The sequence below is a fragment of the Mytilus galloprovincialis genome, chromosome 1 (genome assembly GCF_965363235.1).
Source record: "Mytilus galloprovincialis chromosome 1, xbMytGall1.hap1.1, whole genome shotgun sequence".
NCBI lineage: Eukaryota > Metazoa > Mollusca > Bivalvia > Mytilida > Mytilidae > Mytilus > Mytilus galloprovincialis.
This window is the reverse complement of record NC_134838.1, coordinates 130,467,722-130,478,254: the sequence shown is the minus strand read 5'-3', so window position 1 is coordinate 130,478,254 and position 10,533 is coordinate 130,467,722.

Sequence of the window (10,533 nt, the reverse complement as noted above, 5' to 3'; positions counted from 1 at the left end):
CAACGCCGAAGTGATGACTATATGATAGATATACATGTCAACGCCGAAGTGATGACTATATGATAGATATACATGTCAACGCCGAAGTGATGACTATATGATAGATATACATGACAACGCCGAAGTATGACAACGCCGAAGTGATGACTATATGATAGATATACATGTCAACGCCGAAGTGATGACTATATGATAGATATACATGTCAACGCCGAAGTGATGACTATATGATAGATATACATGACAACGCCGAAGTGATGACTATATGATAGATATACATGACAACACCGAAGTGATGACTATATGATCACCGAAGTGATGACTATATGATAGATATACATGACAACACCGAAGTGATGACTATATGATAGATATACATGACAACACCGAAGTGATGACTATATGATAGATATACATGACAACACCGAAGTATGACAACGCCGAAGTGATGACTATATGATAGATATACATGAAGTGATGACTATATGATAGATATACATGACAACACCGAAGTGATGACTATATGATAGATATACATGACAACGCCGAAGTGATGACTATATGATAGATATACATGACAACGCCGAAGTGATGACTATATGATAGATATACATGACAACACCGAAGTGATGACTATATGATAGATATACATGACAACACCGAAGTGATGACTATATGATAGATATACATGACAACACCGAAGTGATGACTATATGATAGATATACATGACAACACCGAAGTGATGACTATATGATAGATATACATGACAACACCGAAGTGATGACTATCTGATAGATATACATGACAACACCGAAGTATGACAACGCCGAAGTGATGACTATATGATAGATATACATGACAACACCGAAGTGATGACTATATGATCACCGAAGTGATGACTATATGATAGATATACATGACAACACCGAAGTGATGACTATATGATAGATATACATGACAACACCGAAGTGATGACTATATGATAGATATACATGAAGTGATGACTATATGATAGATATACATGACAACACCGAAGTGATGACTATATGATAGATATACATGACAACACCGAAGTGATGACTATATGATAGATATACATGTCAACGCCGAAGTGATGACTATATGATAGATATACATGTCAACGCCGAAGTGATGACTATATGATAGATATACATGACAACGCCGAAGTGATGACTATATGATAGATATACATGACAACACCGAAGTGATGACTATATGATAGATATACATGACAACGCCGAAGTGATGACTATATGATAGATATACATGTCAACACCGAAGTGATGACTATATGATAGATATACATGACAACACCGAAGTGATGACTATATGATAGATATACATGACAACACCGAAGTGATGACTATATGATAGATATACATGACAACACCGAAGTGATGACTATATGATAGATATACATGACAACGCCGAAGTGATGACTATATGATAGATATACATGACAACGCCGAAGTGATGACTATATGATAGATATACATGACAACGCCGAAGTGATGACTATATGATAGATATACATGACAACACCGAAGTGATGACTATATGATAGATATACATGACAACGCCGAAGTGATGACTATATGATAGATATACATGACAACGCCGAAGTGATGACTATATGATAGATATACATGACAACGCCGAAGTGATGACTATATGATAGATATACATGTCAACGCCGAAGTGATGACTATATGATAGATATACATGTCAACGCCGAAGTGATGACTATATGATAGATATACATGACAACGCCGAAGTATGACAACGCCGAAGTGATGACTATATGATAGATATACATGTCAACGCCGAAGTGATGACTATATGATAGATATACATGTCAACGCCGAAGTGATGACTATATGATAGATATACATGACAACGCCGAAGTGATGACTATATGATAGATATACATGACAACACCGAAGTGATGACTATATGATCACCGAAGTGATGACTATATGATAGATATACATGACAACACCGAAGTGATGACTATATGATAGATATACATGACAACACCGAAGTGATGACTATATGATAGATATACATGACAACACCGAAGTATGACAACGCCGAAGTGATGACTATATGATAGATATACATGAAGTGATGACTATATGATAGATATACATGACAACACCGAAGTGATGACTATATGATAGATATACATGACAACGCCGAAGTGATGACTATATGATAGATATACATGACAACGCCGAAGTGATGACTATATGATAGATATACATGACAACACCGAAGTGATGACTATATGATAGATATACATGACAACACCGAAGTGATGACTATATGATAGATATACATGACAACACCGAAGTGATGACTATATGATAGATATACATGACAACACCGAAGTGATGACTATATGATAGATATACATGACAACACCGAAGTGATGACTATATGATAGATATACATGACAACACCGAAGTGATGACTATCTGATAGATATACATGACAACACCGAAGTATGACAACGCCGAAGTGATGACTATATGATAGATATACATGACAACACCGAAGTGATGACTATATGATCACCGAAGTGATGACTATATGATAGATATACATGACAACACCGAAGTGATGACTATATGATAGATATACATGACAACACCGAAGTGATGACTATATGATAGATATACATGAAGTGATGACTATATGATAGATATACATGACAACACCGAAGTGATGACTATATGATAGATATACATGACAACACCGAAGTGATGACTATATGATAGATATACATGTCAACGCCGAAGTGATGACTATATGATAGATATACATGTCAACGCCGAAGTGATGACTATATGATAGATATACATGACAACGCCGAAGTGATGACTATATGATAGATATACATGACAACACCGAAGTGATGACTATATGATAGATATACATGACAACGCCGAAGTGATGACTATATGATAGATATACATGTCAACACCGAAGTGATGACTATATGATAGATATACATGACAACACCGAAGTGATGACTATATGATAGATATACATGACAACACCGAAGTGATGACTATATGATAGATATACATGACAACACCGAAGTGATGACTATATGATAGATATACATGACAACACCGAAGTGATGACTATATGATAGATATACATGACAACGCCGAAGTGATGACTATATGATAGATATACATGACAACGCCGAAGTGATGACTATATGATAGATATACATGACAACGCCGAAGTGATGACTATATGATAGATATACATGACAACGCCGAAGTGATGACTATATGATAGATATACATGGCAACGCCGAAGTGATGACTATATGACAGATATACATGACAACGCCGAAGTGATGACTATATGATAGAAATACATGACAACACCGAAGTGATGACTATATGATAGATATACATGTCAACGCCGAAGTGATGACTATATGATAGATATACATGTCAACGCCGAAGTGATGACTATATGATAGATATACATGACAACGCCGAAGTGATGACTATATGATAGATATACATGACAACGCCGAAGTGATGACTATATGATAGATATACATGACAACGCCGAAGTGATGACTATATGATAGATATACATGACAACGCCGAAGTGATGACTATATGATAGATATACATGTCAACGCCGAAGTGATGACTATATGATAGATATACATGTCAACGCCGAAGTGATGACTATATGATAGATATACATGAAGTGATGACTATATGATAGATATACATGACAACACCGAAGTGATGACTATATGATAGATATACATGACAACACCGAAGTGATGACTATATGATAGATATACATGAAGTGATGACTATATGATAGATATACATTACAACGCCGAAGTGATGACTATATGATAGATATACATGAAGTGATGACTATATGATAGATATACATGACAACACCGAAGTGATGACTATATGATAGATATACATGACAACACCGAAGTGATGACTATATGATAGATATACATGTCAACGCCGAAGTGATGACTATATGATAGATATACATGACAACACCGAAGTGATGACTATATGATAGATATACATGACAACGCCGAAGTGATGACTATATGATAGATATACATGACAACGCCGAAGTGATGACTATATGATAGATATACATGACAACACCGAAGTGATGACTATATGATAGATATACATGACAACGCCGAAGTGATGACTATATGATAGATATACATGACAACACCGAAGTGATGACTATATGATAGATATACATGACAACACCGAAGTGATGACTATATGATAGATATACATGACAACACCGAAGTGATGACTATATGATAGATATACATGACAACGCCGAAGTGATGACTATATGATAGATATACATGACAACACCGAAGTGATGACTATATGATAGATATACATGACAACACCGAAGTGATGACTATATGAAAGATATACATGACAACGCCGAAGTGATGACTATATGATAGATATACATGACAACGCCGAAGTGATGACTATATGATAGATATACATGTCAACGCCGAAGTGATGACTATATGATAGATATACATGACAACACCGAAGTGATGACTATATGATAGATATACATGACAACACCGAAGTGATGACTATATGATAGATATACATGACAACGCCGAAGTATGACAACGCCGAAGTGATGACTATATGATAGATATACATGTCAACGCCGAAGTGATGACTATATGATAGATATACATGAAGTGATGACTATATGATAGATATACATGACAACACCGAAGTGATGACTATATGATAGATATACATGACAACACCGAAGTGATGACTATATGATAGATATACATGACAACGCCGAAGTGATGACTATATGATAGATATACATGTCAACGCCGAAGTGATGACTATATGATAGATATACATGACAACACCGAAGTGATGACTATATGATAGATATACATGACAACACCGAAGTGATGACTATATGATAGATATACATGTCAACGCCGAAGTGATGACTATATGATAGATATACATGACAACGCCGAAGTATGACAACGCCGAAGTGATGACTATATGATAGATATACATGTCAACGCCGAAGTGATGACTATATGATAGATATACATGACAACACCGAAGTGATGACTATATGATAGATATACATGACAACACCGAAGTGATGACTATATGATAGATATACATGACAACGCCGAAGTGTGACAACGCCGAAGTGATGACTATATGATAGATATACATGTCAACGCCGAAGTGATGACTATATGATAGATATACATGACAACACCGAAGTGATGACTATATGATAGATATACATGACAACACCGAAGTGATGACTATATGATAGATATACATGTCAACGCCGAAGTGATGACTATATGATAGATATACATGACAACACCGAAGTGATGACTATATGATAGATATACATGACAACGCCGAAGTGATGACTATATGATAGATATACATGACAACGCCGAAGTGATGACTATATGATAGATATACATGACAACGCCGAAGTGATGACTATATGATAGATATACATGTCAACGCCGAAGTGATGACTATATGATAGATATACATGTCAACGCCGAAGTGATGACTATATGATAGATATACATGACAACACCGAAGTGATGACTATATGATAGATATACATGACAACGCCGAAGTGATGACTATATGATAGATATACATGACAACACTGAAGTGATGACTATATGATAGATATACATGACAACACCGAAGTGATGACTATATGATAGATATACATGTCAACGCCGAAGTGATGACTATATGATAGATATACATGAAGTGATGACTATATGATAGATATACATGACAACGCCGAAGTGATGACTATATGATAGATATACATGACAACGCCGAAGTGATGACTATATGATAGATATACATGACAACGCCGAAGTGATGACTATATGATAGATATACATGTCAACGCCGAAGTGATGACTATATGATAGATATACATGACAACACCGAAGTGATGACTATATGATAGATATACATGACAACGCCGAAGTGATGACTATATGATAGATATACATGACAACGCCGAAGTGATGACTATATGATAGATATACATGACAACACCGAAGTGATGACTATATGATAGATATACATGACAACACCGAAGTGATGACTATATGATAGATATACATGTCAACGCCGAAGTGATGACTATATGATAGATATACATGACAACGCCGAAGTGATGACTATATGATAGATATACATGACAACACCGAAGTGATGACTATATGATAGATATACATGACAACACCGAAGTGATGACTATATGAAAGATATACATGACAACACCGAAGTGATGACTATATGATAGATATACATGACAACACCGAAGTATGACAACGCCGAAGTGATGACTATATGATAGATATACATGAATTGATGACTATATGATAGATATACATGACAACACCGAAGTGATGACTATATGATAGATATACATGACAACACCGAAGTGATGACTATATGATAGATATACATGACAACGCCGAAGTGATGACTATATGATAGATATACATGACAACGCCGAAGTGATGACTATATGATAGATATACATGACAACGCCGAAGTGATGACTATATGATAGATATACATGACAACACCGAAGTGATGACTATATGATAGATATACATGGCAACGCCGAAGTGATGACTATATGACAGATATACATGACAACGCCGAAGTGATGACTATATGATAGAAATACATGACAACACCGAAGTGATGACTATATGATAGATATACATGTCAACGCCGAAGTGATGACTATATGATAGATATACATGTCAACGCCGAAGTGATGACTATATGATAGATATACATGTCAACGCCGAAGTGATGACTATATGATAGATATACATGAAGTGATGACTATATGATAGATATACATGACAACACCGAAGTGATGACTATATGATAGATATACATGACAACACCGAAGTGATGACTATATGATAGATATACATGAAGTGATGACTATATGATAGATATACATGACAACACCGAAGTGATGACTATATGATAGATATACATGACAACGCCGAAGTGATGACTATATGATAGATATACATGACAACACCGAAGTGATGACTATATGATAGATATACATGACAACACCGAAGTGATGACTATATGATAGATATACATGACAACACCGAAGTGATGACTATATGATAGATATACATGACAACGCCGAAGTGATGACTATATGATAGATATACATGACAACACCGAAGTGATGACTATATGATAGATATACATGACAACACCGAAGTGATGACTATATGAAAGATATACATGACAACGCCGAAGTGATGACTATATGATAGATATACATGACAACGCCGAAGTGATGACTATATGATAGATATACATGTCAACGCCGAAGTGATGACTATATGATAGATATACATGACAACACCGAAGTGATGACTATATGATAGATATACATGACAACACCGAAGTGATGACTATATGATAGATATACATGACAACACCGAAGTGATGACTATATGATAGATATACATGACAACGCCGAAGTATGACAACGCCGAAGTGATGACTATATGATAGATATACATGTCAACGCCGAAGTGATGACTATATGATAGATATACATGAAGTGATGACTATATGATAGATATACATGACAACGCCGAAGTGATGACTATATGATAGATATACATGACAACACCGAAGTGATGACTATATGATAGATATACATGACAACGCCGAAGTGATGACTATATGATAGATATACATGACAACACCGAAGTGATGACTATATGATAGATATACATGACAACACCGAAGTGATGACTATATGATAGATATACATGACAACGCCGAAGTGATGACTATATGATAGATATACATGACAACGCCGAAGTGATGACTATATGATAGATATACATGACAACACCGAAGTGATGACTATATGATAGATATACATGAAGTGATGACTATATGATAGATATACATGACAACACCGAAGTGATGACTATATGATAGATATACATGACAACGCCGAAGTGATGACTATATGATAGATATACATGACAACACCGAAGTGATGACTATATGATAGATATACATGACAACACCGAAGTGATGACTATATGAAAGATATACATGACAACGCCGAAGTGATGACTATATGATAGATATACATGACAACGCCGAAGTATGACAACGCCGAAGTGATGACTATATGATAGATATACATGACAACACCGAAGTGATGACTATATGATAGATATACATGACAACACCGAAGTGATGACTATATGATAGATATACATGACAACGCCGAAGTATGACAACGCCGAAGTGATGACTATATGATAGATATACATGTCAACGCCGAAGTGATGACTATATGATAGATATACATGAAGTGATGACTATATGATAGATATACATGACAACGCCGAAGTGATGACTATATGATAGATATACATGACAACACCGAAGTGATGACTATATGATAGATATACATGACAACGCCGAAGTGATGACTATATGATAGATATACATGTCAACACCGAAGTGATGACTATATGATAGATATGCATGACAACACCGAAGTGATGACTATATGATAGATATACATGACAACGCCGAAGTGATGACTATATGATAGATATACATGAAGTGATGACTATATGATAGATATACATGACAACACCGAAGTGATGACTATATGATAGATATACATGACAACGCCGAAGTGATGACTATATGATAGATATACATGACAACACCGAAGTGATGACTATATGATAGATATACATGACAACACCGAAGTGATGACTATATGATAGATATACATGACAACGCCGAAGTGATGACTATATGATAGATATACATGACAACGCCGAAATGATGACTATATGATAGATATACATGACAACACCGAAGTGATGACTATATGATAGATATACATGAAGTGATGACTATATGATAGATATACATGACAACACCGAAGTGATGACTATATGATAGATATACATGTCAACGCCGAAGTGATGACTATATGATAGATATACATGACAACACCGAAGTGATGACTATATGATAGATATACATGACAACACCGAAGTGATGACTATATGATAGATATACATGACAACGCCGAAGTGTGACAACGCCGAAGTGATGACTATATGATAGATATACATGTCAACGCCGAAGTGATGACTATATGATAGATATACATGACAACACCGAAGTGATGACTATATGATAGATATACATGACAACACCGAAGTGATGACTATATGATAGATATACATGACAACGCCGAAGTGATGACTATATGATAGATATACATGAAGTGATGACTATATGATAGATATACATGACAACACCGAAGTGATGACTATATGATAGATATACATGACAACACCGAAGTGATGACTATATGATAGATATACATGACAACACCGAAGTGATGACTATATGATAGATATACATGACAACGCCGAAGTGATGACTATATGATAGATATACATGACAACGCCGAAGTGATGACTATATGATAGATATACATGACAACGCCGAAGTGATGACTATATGATAGATATACATGTCAACGCCGAAGTGATGACTATATGATAGATATACATGTCAACGCCGAAGTGATGACTATATGATAGATATACATGACAACACCGAAGTGATGACTATATGATAGATATACATGACAACGCCGAAGTGATGACTATATGATAGATATACATGACAACACTGAAGTGATGACTATATGATAGATATACATGACAACACCGAAGTGATGACTATATGATAGATATACATGTCAACGCCGAAGTGATGACTATATGGTAGATATACATGAAGTGATGACTATATGATAGATATACATGACAACGCCGAAGTGATGACTATATGATAGATATACATGACAACGCCGAAGTGATGACTATATGATAGATATACATGTCAACGCCGAAGTGATGACTATATGATAGATATACATGACAACACCGAAGTGATGACTATATGATAGATATACATGACAACGCCGAAGTGATGACTATATGATAGATATACATGACAACGCCGAAGTGATGACTATATGATAGATATACATGACAACACCGAAGTGATGACTATATGATAGATATACATGACAACACCGAAGTGATGACTATATGATAGATATACATGTCAACGCCGAAGTGATGACTATATGATAGATATACATGACAACGCCGAAGTGATGACTATATGATAGATATACATGACAACACCGAAGTGATGACTATATGATAGATATACATGACAACACCGAAGTGATGACTATATGATAGATATACATGACAACACCGAAGTGATGACTATATGATAGATATACATGTCAACACCGAAGTGATGACTATATGATAGATATACATGACAACGCCGAAGTGA